The sequence below is a fragment of the Pelodiscus sinensis genome, chromosome 8, assembly GCF_049634645.1.
Source record: "Pelodiscus sinensis isolate JC-2024 chromosome 8, ASM4963464v1, whole genome shotgun sequence".
Taxonomy (NCBI): domain Eukaryota; kingdom Metazoa; phylum Chordata; order Testudines; family Trionychidae; genus Pelodiscus; species Pelodiscus sinensis.
This window is the reverse complement of record NC_134718.1, coordinates 24,206,222-24,222,812: the sequence shown is the minus strand read 5'-3', so window position 1 is coordinate 24,222,812 and position 16,591 is coordinate 24,206,222.

Here is a 16,591-nt window from a genome sequence, read left to right as displayed (position 1 = left end):
TCTAATATGGACATCTTCAATAGCATTAAAAAAGAAAATTTTTTTTTTGGTTTCAGTAACTGTTGTCGTACTCCTGAAATGCTAGGAAATGAACAAACCAGATAGTCCGTGCTCTGAATGGATATGAGGTAATTTCTCTGTTAAGCTTTGATTCACACTATGGAAAAAGTTTGTGAACCCCTGATCTCATGCATTTCTTTAGCACTTTTATTCAACTATCAAAAAATTACATGTCCCGTTTATCCACTTATATTTGTTCACTCTCATTATTTTATCTTACTTCATAATGAGTGAGAATTTAAAAAAACCAATTTCCTTTTAAAATAGTAATACAAAGCATTTATATTTCACTTTAAGTGCCGGATCCAAAGTTCAATGAAGGGAAGGAGAAGACACCAATTGACTTCAATGGGTTTTGGATCACTTTCTAAATCATTAAAATCCCATGCAAACATGAACTCCGTGGTCCTCATGTTATCTCTGTGAGGTGGGACATATTCGCCCCATTCTATACAGGGAGGTTAGCAACTAGTCTAAATTCCCAGTGTCAGGCTTAGAAATCAAGGGCTCCTGGCTCCCAATTTTATGCTGACTTGACAAAACCAGTCCTGCTTCTCATCCAGCCAATCATTCAACACCAGAAAACTTAATGAAGCACTGCAGTAATCTAAAGTGTTTTTGCATTTCGCTAACATTGCCAACATTTATTTTAATGCTGTTAAATCAGGGTAGCATTTAATTTAATTTTAATAAGATAGTTATTATCTTATCTAAATATCAATTGATTGATAAAGAAAGCTACATTGTGAAACAAATATGTAAGAAATAAATCTTGTTGCCATGCAATTAATATAAAAATACATAATAATTAGATCCTGTATAACAAAGAGCGCTATGTATTTATTAAAATTTGGCTGGATGGCTGTTGCATACTTATGTTAGATATTTAGATAGGCCTGAACCAAAACCTCTGGGTCTGATTCACTTAACACCTGCACTTAGCAGAGGCTAAGAGCTGACTTTTTACAGGGACCACAACTTAACTCTTTCATTCCCATGACAGACATAACAAGAAGAATTTTACATTGTTGTTTTCTAGGTTGAGGCTTCTTGGCTACAGTAAAATGTTTAATTAATAATAATACAATTATAATAATGAGCCTCCTTTTCTTCAGTTGCCTATTGCACCAACCATCCCATTTGTAATCATTTAAGGCTTATCTACAGGTTTTTTAAAAACCAAATTGAATTGAGTTAATCTGGTTTACAAATTCATATGAGGCAATCCATCTCTGTGTGCTAACTCTGCATTTATTGCAATTTCTGGAGTCTTCTGGCAAAGAGGATTGAATGAATCAGTTTGCCTCAGATTGAATAAATTCAGCTTATTATTCATGAAGATGCAGTGGCTCAACTCCCCTTTTTTGTAGCTACCCCCACAGTGTTTTGCAGGTTGTTACTGACCTATTCATTACCTGTGTGCTCTCCCTGGCTCTGTTGTCAAGTTTCCAGGACAGTACCTGCCCCCTATAAATGCTGGCCAGGAGCCAGATTTAATCCATTTGCACCTGGATTCTAGCTTATGAGTCTTGTGATACGCCCATGGCAGTGCTCCAGAAGCCCTTTAACATGCCTCACACATCTGCCTGGAGCCAGGCTGAGACCCTGGAACTCACAGCCAGCTGGAGAGCTGCAACAGGTTAGGAAGCTGCTGTGGCCAGCCAGTGGAATAAAACCCTTTTTGTGCACATTGAAAAACAGATGTCATCAAAGGGTCACGACCAGGAGACCAAGCAGTGCTGGATAAAGAGAGTTATTTAGAAATGCTGGGGAGTTATTTCGAAATAGTCCTCCCCTTATTTTGAAATAACAAGGTGAGCATCCACACAGCAAGACCTTTATTTTGAAATTATTTTAAAATAATGGCCTTGTAATTTTGAAATAATGACCCCTCCTTCTTATGAGGAATAACACCTGTTTCAACACTGTTATTTCGAAATAGTGTAAGGGTGGACGCTCAGCTGCTGCTATTTTGAAATAATTGGCCTCCAGAGGCCTCTCACAGCTCTCTTGTGGGCCACTCTGGCCACAGCCCTGACAACTCTAATGCTCCCTTCTCCAGCAGTTTTTAAAGCTGCAGAGAAAGGAAAGGGCTTGTGACACCACACGAGCCCTGCCAGCCCCGTGCCACACAGCAGCACTCTTCTGTGCAGCCATGTCTGACCCCAGTGCTCCCTCGGAGCCCCCACAGCTGCAAGCATATCAGTAGCCACCTTTAAGGCCCCTGGCCAGGGCAAAAGAGGGAACCAGCTTGAACTGGTGCAGAGATTCTGGATTGCATCGAGGTCTGGGGCAAGGAGTCAAACATGCAGAATCTCTCCACCAGATGCTGAAATACAGATGTTTATGGCTGGGTGGCCACCAGCCTGGCCCAAAAGGGACACAGCTGTACCCTGGACCAGGTGCAAATGAAAATCAAAAAACCGCAGCAGGACTACACCAAGGCCAGTACACAAAGTTCCCTCTCTGGGGCAACACCACTTAGATGTCAATATTATGAGAAGCTGGATGCCATCCTGGGAAGGGGGGGCTGGTCTCCTCCCCTGCCTCATTGACTCCAGCCAGGACATGGCCATTGTCAGCCTCCATGAGGGCAGGGCATGGAGGAGGATGATAGCCATGAGGCAGAGGAACAGGCCAGCCTGGATATGATGCTTGCCAGCCAGGCGCTTGTCATCTGCCTGGAGCCAGTCCCTTCTTCTCAGGATGTCTCCCAGGGCTCAGACAAAGCCAGGGAAGGCAGCTCAGGCGAGTTCCATTACTTTCCCTAGATACACGCAGAGACAGGTGGTGGGCAGCAAAGGGCTGTGTGCTCCTCACTTGGTCTTCTCAGCCTGGGGGTTGCACAACAGCCTGGGCACATGGAGCAGCAGTCCGGAGCACTCAACCCCATGATGCTCTCACACAGGAACCCCTCACTCTTTCTCGCAGGTTTCTGGAGAGGCCTGCCTTACTCCGTCCTCCGTGGTAGGACACCTTCCCACGACAAGCCACCACTAAGGAGGCTGGGGTCCATGGAAACACACAGCAGTGTCACACACAGCTCAGGTTCATGCCCTCACTCTCAGGCAGCATTTGCTCCTGGTCAAGCATGGTGATGTGGAGGAGACCAATCCCCTGCATGGGAATCTGCTGGGGAAGTTAAGGAGAGGACTCCGGTAGCACTCTCCCCAGAAAGCAACCTCTGCCAGTCACACACACCTCGCCCAACACCGCCCCCCCCCTCCTCCAGCAGGCAGGGATAGTCTCTCTCAGTGCGATGCCACCACTGCCAGACCTGGCATTTGCGGGAAATAGTAAGAAGCTGAGATGCCCCATCCCTCCCCCCCACCCACAGACTCCTGGTGTGGCCAGCACCTTCCTATGCCTGCTTGTTCTCAGGATGTGGGGGTAGCAAGGTTCCCCTGGGACATCTGTGCCTCTGCAGGAAAGTGCCACTGTCTAGGCAACAGATGGCCTTACCTGAAACACATTGCCATGGTCTGAACAGAGACCTGGGGTGTCAGGTCAGAGATTAGGCCTAGGCTTCATGCACATTGTCTCCTGGGATGACTGCACCCAGTAGGCCACCAGCACCTGGGGGATGTTCCAGTCACTGAGGTCCAGGTGGGCGAGGAGACTCCAGAACCTCTCCTTGAGGTGGCCGAAGCCACACTCCACAACAATGCGGCACCTGCTGAGCCTGTTGTTAAAAGTCTCCTTCATGGAGTCCAGGCTTTCTGTGTAGGGCTTTATCAGCCATGGGAGCAAGGGGTAGGCTGCATCTCTCACAATGCACATGGATGTGTTGATGTCCCTACCCCTGGTGCGGTTGGGGAAAAAAGTGCCAGCGTGCATCCTCTGGAAGAAGCTGGAGTTTCTGAACACATACGTGTTTTGCGCCTTCCCTGACCACCCGATGTAAACATCTGTGAACTAGCCCCATTGGTCCGCGAGGGCCTGCAGGACAATGAGAAAGTACCCTTTCCTATTGTTATAGTCCGAGGCCCAGTGGTCTGGGGCCAGGATGGGGATGTGGGTGCCATCAATGTTCCCCCTCCCTGCAGGTGGGGAAGACCATGGTGTCAAAACCAGTGACAATGGGGACAATGTTGCCCAGGAGGATGACACTTTGCAGGAGAACGTTGTGCCTTTGTCACCTATAGAATCATAGAAACATAGAATCACAGGGTTGCAAGTGCCCTCAGTAGGTCACCAAGTCCTAGCCCCTGCCCAAAGCAGGACCAACCCCTAACTAAACCATCTCCGGCAACCAAACCAACCTCTAGGGATGGTGATTCCACCCCTTTTCCTAGAGAACCCATTCTGGTGCTTCTCCACCCTCCTAGTAAAATAGTGAGGGAGTCAAAACTGCATGAGCACTACCCCAACAGTCCATCTTCCCACACTTAACTGGTTCCCAATGTCCGGCGTGGCGAGCTTCCACAGTGTGATGGCGACCTGCTTCTGGATGGGGATGGCAGGTCACATGCGGGTGTCCCACCACCTGAAAGCAGGGGCAAGACAATCGCAGAGCTCCAGGAAGGTGGCCTTCTGCACGCGGAAGTTCTTGAGCCACAGCTGGTCATCCCATCGTTGCAGGATAACATAGTCCTACCAGTTGGAATTGGTCGCCTGCTGCCAGAAGTGGCCTTGCACGGTGTGCAGGGGAGGGATGGAAGGGAACATGGTGCAGGAGAAGTGCCTGGGCTTGGGTGATGAGGTCACCCATTCCGGGCTGGTCATCATGGTCCTGCAGCACCACGAGGGCAGCCTGCATTTACAGCAGCTCTTGCTCCATGGTGTCGGTGCTGTGGCATCCGTAAGGGCAACCAGAACACATGCATGAGAGTTTGCTGTCCCTCAAGGAGGTAGGCAATGGAGAAAGGTCTGAGACATGGCCGTAGAGAGGAACCCCTTTAAGTGTGAGTCTCAGCTAGCCTCAGGAAGCAGCTGCAGGAAGTGACTGCTGTCCTGATGCCCTGCCCAGAGCTTCTTGGGGGCTTTAAATGTGATTCAGGCTTCAATCAGTGTAGACATACAATTTAATTATAATTAAGCCCTATTTTAATGGAGACTTGTAGTGTGGATGCGCTATTTCAAAATAGTTATTTTGGGAGTTAATATTTCAAAATAACTAATTCTGAAATAATCTCGTAGTGCAGACATAGCCTGGCAGGTGATAGGAACTGGACAGGATTCTGCACAACTGTCTTACAACCCATCCCAGACAGTGTTAGACATCTGTTGCCCCCGCTCTCCCACCCACCAAAGATGACTAGCTGGATCCACAAAAGGAGGAGAAGGAGACTAACAGAGACAAACTATCCCCCAGGAACCAGGGTTTTTCTGAGACTTGAGATTCTAATACCAACCAACTGGAAGTTCAGTCCCCCTCCTGCTCAGCTGCATCAGACCCCAATTCTAGCCCTGCATCAACTGAACCTATGTCCCTGCCCAAAGATGTGTTTCCCCGCAGGGAACATCAGCACATAAATATCTATATTTACAATGCATTAATTATTATGCTATATGGCTACTCTGGCTTCAGTTCTGAATGCCCCTTGGCCACAATCATTATGGACAGCCTCCCACCCCCCGATCACATTTCCATGGCAGCCACTGCCATGCTGAAACTACAGTCTAGATGTCCTCCCAGCAGATTCAAATAACAAAAACTCTCATTTGTGCAGAAATCTTCATGTTGAGATAGTGGTTACAGAACAAGAAGTTTGCTTAGTATTCATAGTTTGGATGAGATATAGAAATAAACCCTGCAGGGCTGGTAAAGGTACAAACTGTTCTGTGTCCCCCTGAGGTACAAATTGTGATAACAGGAACTTGAACTCACATCCATTGAAGCAATGCACTTCTGCCAGCTACTTGGCAGCCTGCTGATACAGGAACCCGGAAGCCCTGCCTGGTTTGAGGTTCTGCTCCTGATCTCACAGTGACAGAGTCCCACAACAGCTGATTGGCTTGCTGCCCTACTTAAGCCAGCAACGGGAACAGGAAGCTGTCTGAACAACTGGGATCCCCCTTGCTCTGAACTGTGAGTCTTGTGCCTCCTGCTGCCCCAAGGTGACTTCCTGACCTAACTTGGCTCCTGACTTGTGTAGTTCTGATCTCCGGTTTGTTTCCAGCCTATGACTTAGCCTGACACTAGTTTCTGACTTACAGCTCTGATCTCCTTGTATCCCGATCCAGCTGCTGGACTCTGGTTCTGACCACAAGGGCTGCCACCCACATCCCAGCTCTTAATTACACATTGCAGCTAACAGTCCTTGCAGGGCCCTGTGGCTACATCTACACTGCAGGCTTCTTGTGCAAGAACTGTTTTGCACAAGCGTTCATGTGCAAGAGCACGTTCACACTGCCATGTGCTTTTGCGAAGAGATGTGCTTTTGCGCAAGAGTGTCCATGGCAGTGTGGACTCGCTCTTGCACAAGAAAGCTCTGATGGCCATTTTAGCCATAGGAGTTTCTTGAGCAAGAAATGCCTGTTTCCTGTCCACACTGCCTTCTTGTGCAAGAGCTCTTGTGTAAGAAGGCTTATTCCTCATGGGGAGAGGAATAACTCTTGTGAAAGAAGCCCTCTGTTCCAACACCTTACTGTAAATTTACTTGCACAAGAATGCATGTGCAGTGTAGATGCTCTGCACGTTTTTGTGCAAGAACGGTCATTCTTGCTCAAAAAGCCTGCAGTGTAGATGTAGCCTGTCTGTTTCCTTCTCTGTCTCTGAAGGGGAGACATAGCGTATCTTAAGGTGGAGAAATTGCTCTATTTCATTTCACACAGGATGGTGTGGAAAAATCGAACGAGGGAAATGTTATGTAGCATGTGCTGAAGCTGCTGTCCTCAGACGGCTCCCTGATGCTCTCACTCTGCCCCACATCACACCAGGCAGTCACTTTCCCTACCAAAATCTGAAATGGTGCCATGGGCACCGTCTGCCTTTCAAATGGCCAATGACTCTCTCCATCACTGTTCTGCAGCTAGCCAGGTGATAGTCAAAACGGCCCTTCCTTTTTTCCAATCTGCCTGGGAATGACATCTTTAATCAGAACATCGGAGGATAAGCCGAGTCTCTCAGCATAACCATGACAACCTCTACAGAGGACCTGAGGTAAAACAGTGCTTTAATATAAACAGACCTGAGCTCCAAAGATCCTAGTACTGTGGGCCTTGCCACAGCACCTTGTCTTTATGTCTGTAAACCTACCTCACTGATCAACCAGTCCATGGAGTATTAGGGAAGGATGTTTTTTCTGAGCCTGTGCTAGAGGAGCTGCTGGTGTAGAATATGCTTTTGCTCTTGCATCATTTGCTTGATGGTGTGATGGATAAAGTCCAAAGCCAAATTCGTCTGGCTTTGAGTGCTGTGATACAGCCAAGCAGTCGCTGTGTATTTGCTTGTCATCATTGTGGGGTGGGCCCCTGTTAGGTCCAGGTAGAATGACAGAAATTTTAAAATGACATGAACCTCCTGAGATCTCTTCCTGTGATTATACCATTCTATGAACCCAGAAAGGAAGTCTGGGGCTGAGACAATAGAAAAATGGAACTGAATTTTTCTTTTTAACTAACTTCCTGCAATTCACAGCAAAAGCATCCCAGGATGATGCATACTACTCATCAGTGAAACAAAGGAACATGGGGTATGCCTGCTGTTCAGTGCAAGCTGCCACCATGTTTTGACAAAATGAGAATTGAAAATGGAAACAACAGCTGGAATCTGAAAAAAGTCTTGTTCCATTGTCAAGAGTAACATAGAACGGCCTTGGTGAAGGGCTATTTTGAAATAGCAGAATTGGAGCATCTGCCATGACTTGGTTAGAAATAGCTATTTTGGAATAGGCGTTATTCTTCATAGTATGAGGTTTACAGAAGTTGGAATAAGCCGTCCGTTATTTCAAAATTATTTCAAAATAATGGAATTGCTCGCACAGTTATTTCAGAATAACGGCCATTATTCCAAAATAATGTTGCTGTGTAGACACAGTCTGAAACATAATCAATTTTCTTACATTATGGCATTGTGCAGGATTTTAATATCAGAAATATGACAGAGATGAGGGGCAGGGGAAATTGTTTTTATTTACTATACTAAGTAGTATTTTAACAGCATGAAAGATAACTAATGTTAAAGAGAAAACAAAGATAGTGGAAATGGACATTAACTGGCTTGAGCAGCCTTTGGCAGCTCCCATTGTGGAAAAAATGAATAATTTATATAGTTACCCACTTCAGATTATCAAGTGGTTAGACTGAAGCTGGGAAACACTTCAGGTTCAAATCTAACATAATAAAGGTGATTTTAAAATTCTTTTGTGTATTCCTTTATTTTATTCATTGTTATTCATTTCCCCTACACTAGAAAGATTTGGCTAAGATTGAGTGTACTGAGCCATAAAGAAGCCTGGACCAGTGATGTGATGGACATGAAATCACCTACAAACTTCATCATATGTGTGCACATCGAAGGCACCTGAAACATCCTTGCAGACTCCAGTACTGCTCTGGGAAGAAAAGTCATCTCAAGCAGAGGTTTTGAGATGTGAATGAGCTTTTTCACCACAACCAGTATTTTCATTTTGATTCCATCCCAGGACTCGTACATAGGAAAGGGCTCTTCATCAAGGGAGACCACTCACATTTAAGATCAGTAGCAAACACCATTACCTCACCATTTCCCAACTCTCCCCTAATTCATGCTAAGTCAAATCCTGTACTTGATTGGAAAAAAGGAGTTGCAGTATCATGCAACCAGCTACTTTTTTTTACATGAGACTTAGCCTTCCTCAGGCCATAGGTGATTAGATAGTAATTTTAAAAACAGTGACCTTACATGAAACTTCATGAATCAAAGAGCATGGATGGAATCTTCTGACACACACTATGCTAAGAAGAGACCTCTGGTGTGGCCCCTAGGACTGATCTTAAAATATCACTCTTCATTTTTGTCATCTCATTTCCCATCTCCTTCTGCCTTGCCAAGCTTTCATTTTCTCAAATCTCGTGTTGTCATTTCCCTGGTCTTCCAGTCACCACTGAATCTTTCAAGCTTCCAGACACTCATTAATGGATCTCCAAGTCACCGTGTTGTTTCAGGCCGATTCCACAAGCCAAACACACAGGGAAGTGTTGGAACTTAACTTCATTTACAAGTTTGGGACCCATCACAAGGATATGAATGAAGACATGATTTGGCTAGCACACTTCCTTCCACATCCTAATGACTTAACCAACCAAACAATGGGTACTTAAGAACAATTTGTTCCTTCTCTATCAGCTTCATGTAACATGAAACACTTTAGTTCACTATTTTTTCCCCTTCCTTCTCTCCTCCATTCCCTATTTATTTTGGAACTGGACTTTTAATACTTGATTCATCTGAAGAAGTGGGTTGTACCCACAAAAGCTCATGATACCATGTACATGATCTGTTAGTCTTTAAGGCGGTGCTACACCATTTGTTGTTATTTAATTTTTTTCAGTTACAGACTAACTCGGCTACCCGTCTGAATATTCCAAGCTAGTCAAGGTCTGTAAAAATCAATCAAATAAATTAACTCTTAAAATAATGCTCTGTCCTTGTTCATAGCTTATGAAGAGGCAAAAAAGCCCAGTTTTGTTTTTCCTTTGACAATCATTGCTAAAATGTTAATAAGACCATGAATTATTCATCTTTTTTGTATGGTTGTATGTGCATCTATACAATGTGTGTGTGTGTGTGTGTGTGTATGTGTGTGTGTGTGTGTGTGTGTGTGTAGACATGGGTATTGCCTCGGTGCACCAACTGGATAATGGTTGAACCATCAATCATCAGAAATTATATACCATAGACTCCTGTCGTTTAAAAACCAGTAAAACCTAAAAGCCTTTTTTTTCTATTACAGCTATTACAGTATAGCCTTTTTAGAGGCTCTCTTGCTAGGAATTTTAACCCACAATATATTTAGTCCTGTTTTTGCTACTAATGAAATCCTACACTCCCTGGAACTCTTGGGGTCATATAACTTTACAGATTGCAAACCACCCTCTGGTAACTGCTAAACAAATCCAAATGTGTCTTAATTACAGTTATTCACAGCAAATAAGATCACAGAAAATGTAATGTGCCATTTCTGGTGAAAACCTTGATTGCCATTTAAAACATTTCACTACTTCCCGACCACACACGTCCCTGTAAAGATGTGAAAGTTAAACTGCAGAGGCCCAATTCTCTTTCAGCTTATCTTTCTTTACACTGTTGTAACTTTAATTACTTCAATAGCATTTACTTCTGATTTGTACGAGTGTCCTTGAGAAAAGAATCAGGTATCATATCTCCATGTGTAAGCCTCTTTAGCAAAGGCAACAATCTACTTCCTGTCAGTGACTGAATTACTGGAATTACTATGATTCTAAAGCTGAAGATATTTCTCAAAGGTCAGTGAATGAATCTCATAGAGGTCTACAGAGTTAGTGAGTGGCTTTCATTTAAAAGAGAAGCTAGCTGTAAGGATGAGTCCTCACACTCTCATGGGTATAACGGTTGGAGCGGGAAGTTAAGGAGGAGTCCTATATTATCTTTCCCATTCAGCCACTGTCTCATCATGTAATTTTAAATTAACTCTCCTGTGCATCAATGTATCCATCTGTAAATTGGACATAATACACATCTGCAGCACATTGCAGAAATGGAGTGAGGCTTTACTAATAAATGTTTTTAAAGTGCTTTTACATCCTCAGCTGAGGAGTTACATATAAATGAGTCCATGGCAATTATTATAGACTAACTTACATGCAATATAAGGCTACAATCTGGCAAAAAAATTATTCCTGTGCATAATGCAGTTGCTGAAATGCCCTCCATCTCTCTCTCTCTCTGTCTCTTCATATAAACGTATTTTTTCTCTCTTTTTAAACAAGCCATCTCTTTCTATTCCACACAAGTAAAATCTAGAACACATGCAGGTTAGCTTAATCACCTCTGATAAAACATCAGTGTTTTTTCCTGGGAGCTGTGCACAAGGAGATGTAAAATGATTCAGGCTTTGAATGAGTACCTATACAAAAATGTGAAAGCCAGTCCAACCATAAAGTTGTGGTAGTTCACACTGTTTTTTATGTTTCACCTGCTGAGACCCATACTGATAAGATTCATCCTGAGAACTATTAACTCTAGAATTATGATGTTAATACTCACAGTTATATTAAATAGTATAACTCTATCATAAACCATAGTTATTTTGTTATTACCTTGGGACTATCCTTCCCTTCAAATCTTTACAAACCAGAGATTACACACTCACAAAAACAGACCCATCAGTTTGCTAGCACAAAACATGATTTTAGCTCTTGGTTCTCCTTTTGTAGACCATTACAAATACAAGTTCTTCCACTGACAGTACATATTTTACACATAATCAAAGCCTCATAATAGCATTTGGATTAATTCTTCATTGTAGGTTAGAAAAAAGCAAAGCTTTATGCCAGTTTATAATCAATTCCCAGACATACGGCTGGAGTTTTTGCAAGGGATGATGTTAGGATGGGTAATGGCTTATTGGCTCAGACTATTGCTTGTTGTGCAATCCAAGTTTGTGGACCCAAGCTAAAGATGAAACTGGGGACTGATTTTGAGTCAGCCTAAGGGCTGAGTCTGCAATCAATAAGGCAATCTCTACACTAGGAAACTAGTTTGAAATGACTAAATTCAACTTAAGAACTCCCAATTTAACAAATTCGAACTAGCATGTCCTCACTACAGAGAAGCATCAAAATTAGTCCGAGGCAGGCTCTGTTAATGTGGACGTGCTGCCTCAGACTGAAAGCCCAGGAAGCATTCTGGAGAGCTGTAGGAGGCCTCCCAGAGACCAATAAATTTGAATTAGAGGCACCGGAGCCTTAATGTTATTTTGAAATTACTATTTCGGAATTACCATTACTCCTTGTGAAAAGCAGGAGTGCAGAGTTTGAATTCCGTAGCCCATTATTTTGAAATTTGAACTTGGGGGGGGGGGAGTTATTTTGAAATATGGTCCTACTGTAGACCAGGGCTAAGGCTGTAGCTGAAAGTAGGGTTGAGACCACCTGCTAAGAATGGCAATACTGGGTCAGATCAAAGGTTCAATCAGTCCAGTATCCTGTCTTCTGAGACTAGCCAATGTCAGATGCTTCAGAAGGAAAGAACAGAACATATAGTCTTCAGGTAATCCAACCCCTGTTGCCCATTCCCAAATTCTGGCAAACAGAAGCTAGGGACCTACCAGTCCTGGCTCATAGCCTTTGATGGACATATCCTCCATGAATGTATGTAGTTCTTTTTTTAAAGCTGTGTTGTAGTTTTGACCTTCACAACATTCTCTGTCAAAGAGTTCCAGAGACTGACTGTATTTTGTGTGAAAAAAAATACTTTTTTTTTGTTTGTTCCAAACCTTGTTTAAATCTGATTAGTTTTTCAACTGCCTTCTGATTTCAGGGTAGGGTTAGATTTAGTGTCATTTCATGGGTTGTCAAAGCAGAAAAATTGGGGCAAGTTTAAGGGCTTGGCCTTGGTATGGGTCTGGGACAGACTTGTGGAATGGTTCCAAGCTAAGGTTAGAGTCAGTTGTTGGTGAGCATTAGGGTTAGAGTTGATTTGAAGGTCTAAAGTTTTTTGTTGGGTCCAGTTCATAGAACCAAGCTAGAATTTGGGTTGCTACCACCAATCTATAAGGGTATGTCTACACTAGCCCCCTAGTTCGAACTAGGGAGGCTAATGTGGACATTCGAAATTGAAAATCAAGCCTGGGATTTAAATATCCCACACTTGATTTGTATGTTCTTGGCCGGTCGCCATTTTTGAAATTTACAAACCTGGACTAACTGCCTGCATCTACACACGGCAGGGAAATGGGCATTTGAAATAAAGCCCTAAATCGAACTACCTGTTATTCCTCCTGCAATGAGGTTTAACAGGTAGTTCGATTTAGGGGCTTTTTTTTGAACACCTGTTTCTCTGCCATGTGTAGACGCGGGCAGTTAGTCCGGGCTTGTAAATTTCAAAAATGGCGACCAGCTGGGAACATGCAAATCAAGCCCGGGATATTTAAATCCCGGGCTTGATTTGCAATTTTTAATGCCTACATTAGCCTCCCTAGTTCGAACTAGGGGGCTAGTGTAGACATACCCAAAGACTTGGTTGCAGTTACATCCTATGCTGTGAACCTGAGCTAGGTCTGGTATCAGTATCAGTGTGTAGGCTTGGTATTGGCATCTGTTTGTAGGCCCAGACAAGGTTTAATAATGGGGCTGCCTGGTGATTTCAGGCGTAGGTGAGAGTAAGTGCCAATTCACAGGACAGGGCTATGGTAAAAGTTTGGATCAAGTCAAAGTCTTGGTCTAGCTTTACTTAAGAGATGGTAGAATTTGCATTGTGGGCCAAAGCAAGGTTTAGAGTTGGGTCTTCTTTGTTGACTTGGGTTAGGGTTGACTTGGGATGAGTTCTTCTGCTTGTCTGAGATTGTGGCCCACTTGTGATGGGCATTTGGATTCTTCTTCCATTGGCTTTGCAAGGTCCCAATAATATAATTCATAACTTTTCCAGAAATAAGCACTTCTGAAACACTGGGACAACCCACATGCACTTAACAGATATTCCCAACAATGGCATAGTTATGTGAATTGTTCTCAAAATAGAATGTGGCCCCTAGTTCCAGTGATTTAGTAAACATCAGGTTTAATAAATATGTAATTCATATATGGGATTTTTTGTTCTTTAGTCTTTGAAATATTCAAATTTCTAGCATAAACCTTTTCCCCTTTAATTCTGCACCAGGCTGTCTATATGTAAGCAGGAATGTTATTAAGGGGGACAAGGCCTTTAAGTAGCTCTTTGTCAAGCACTGAGTTTCTACTGTTTGCTATTTAAAGGTTTCCCAGCAAAAGTGAGAAGTACTCTCCACACTCATTGTGCAGTGCTCAAAGGACAGGCTCAAGTTGTGAATGTCAACATACCTTACTTGAATGAGAAACCAAAGTACAAACCACCTACACAGGTTGTCTGAAAAAGATTTTAGAATAAAAAGCTAGATATCTTTAGTTAAATTTGCCTTCACTCTAAGGTCAGTTTTGACACGACTGTCTCTTCCTTTCTCTCAAACTTGCCCATACTGAAACCAATCTGCCTGAAAGTTCATAGATAAGATTTTGTCAGGTTTATAACTAAGCCAGCTATTCATAGTGAATAATGTATTTTAATTATTTTATTAAATGCTAATTTCAAGTTAATTAACTAATGTTTTTCATGCAAAAAAAAAATCCACCTATAAATTGCACTCAGCACATCAAACACTGCAGATGTCAGATGTGTTTGGTGTTTGTTTTTATTCATTACCCTAAATGACTGGTTATCTTAGTCAGATAGTACTGTTCACAGACTAGATGAATATAACCTTAAAACAAGAACAAGCATGAGTTTTTGGTTTTCTATGGGAAAGAGGACAAGTTATTTGTGAAATGGGACTAAGGAATTTATAGTACACTTTACATATTTTATTTTCTAGGTCACTTCCATACTTTCTTTTTATTCTTTCCCTTCCTTGAAAACTGCAATATTTCAATAAAGGCACCAAACTGATATATATTTGCAACCTTATATTTTAGAAAAGTGGGGGTAAATAGCTCTTTTTCAAGCTTGATGGCTATTAAGTGGATAAGGTGCAAGGACAAGGATAAGGATAAGTTTGCAGATGATACCAAGCTGGGAGGGATTGCGACTAATCTGGAGAATAGGTTAATAATTCAAAATGACCTAGATAAACTGGAGAAATGGTCTGAGATAAATAGGATGAAGTTTAATAAAGACAAATGCAAAGTGCTCCACTTAGGAAGGAACAGTCAGTTTCACACATACAGAATGGGAAGCGACGATCTGGGAAGGAGTACGGCAGAAAGGGATCTAGGGGTTATAGTGGACTACAAGCTAAATATGAGTCAGCAGTGTGATACTGTTGCAAAGAAAGCAAACATAATTCTGGGATGTATTAACAGGTGTGTTGTGAGCAAGACGCGAGAAGTCATTCTTCCGCTCTACTCTGCACTGGTTAGGCCTCAATTGGAATATTGTGTCCAGTTCTGGGCACCGCATTTCAAGAAAGATGTGGAAAAACTGGAGAGGGTCCAGGGAAGAGCAACGAGAATGATTAAAGGTCTAGAGAACATGACCTATGAAGGAAGGCTGAAGGAATTGGGTTTGTTTAGTTTAGAAAAGAGAAGATTGAGGGGGGACATGATAGCCGTTTTCAGGTATCTAAAAGGGTGTCATAAGGAGGAGGGAGAATACTTCTTCATCTTGGCCTCTGAGGATAGAACAAGAAGCAATGGGCTTAAACTGCAGCAAGGGAGGTTTAGGCTGGACATTAGGAAAAGGTTCCTAACTGTCAGTGTGGTCAAACACTGGAATGAATTGCCCAGGAAGGTTGTGGAATCCCCATCTCTGGAGATATTTAAGAGTAGGTTAGATAAATGTCTATCAGGGATGGTCGACAGTATTTGGTCCTGCCATGAGGGCAGGGGACTGGACCCGATGACCTCTCAAGGTCCCTTCCAGTCCTAGTATTCTATGATTCTATGACATCAGTCACAACCAATCTTGTAACTAATACACATTTGGATCTTCCACAAATCTCTAATATTTATAACGTACTCAGATGGGAATAGTCATAACACTAGCCATTCTGCATTTTCAACACGGGGAATTGGAGAGATGCAAGCTGTGGGATTACAGCAGGAGAAACATGGTCAGGATGAAGAGAATGGGGAGTAATATAATGAAAGAGCGCACAGTAGTAAGAGGAAAGCAAATCATTAATGTTTCCCCTGAGGGACAAGCCCTCAAGTTCTCAGCAATGCTCATTTACTTCACACTGGTCTGTGAGACGTGACTTCAGGAGCACTCCCCCAAATATAGGACTGTGTAGCACTTTAAAGACTAACAAGATGGTTTCTTAGATGATGAGCTTTTGTGGGCCAGACCCACTTCCTCAGATCAAATAGTGGAAGAAAATTGTCACAACCATATATACCAAAGGATACAATTTTAAAAAATGAACACATATGAAAAGGACAAATCAAATTTCAGAACAGAAGGGAGATGCAGGGGGGAGGGGAAGGTTAATGTCTGTGAGCTAATGGTATTAGAGGTGATAATTGGGGAAGCTATCTTTGTAATGGGTAAGATAGTCTAGACTCTAGCCATCTTACCCATTACCAAGATAGCTTCCCCAATTATCACCTCTAATACCATTAGCTCACAGACATTAACCTTCCCCTCCCCCCCTGCATCTCCCTTCTGTTCTGAAATTTGATTTGTCCTTTTCATATGTGTTCATTTTTTAAAATTGTATCCTTTGGTATATATGGTTGTGACTATTTTCTTCCACTATTTGATCTGAGGAAGTGCGTCTGGGCCACGAAAGCTTATCACCTAATAAACCATCTTGTTAGTCTTTAAAGTGCTACATAGTCCTGTATTTTGTTTCAGCTACACCAGACTAACATGGCTACATTTCTATCACTTTTCCCC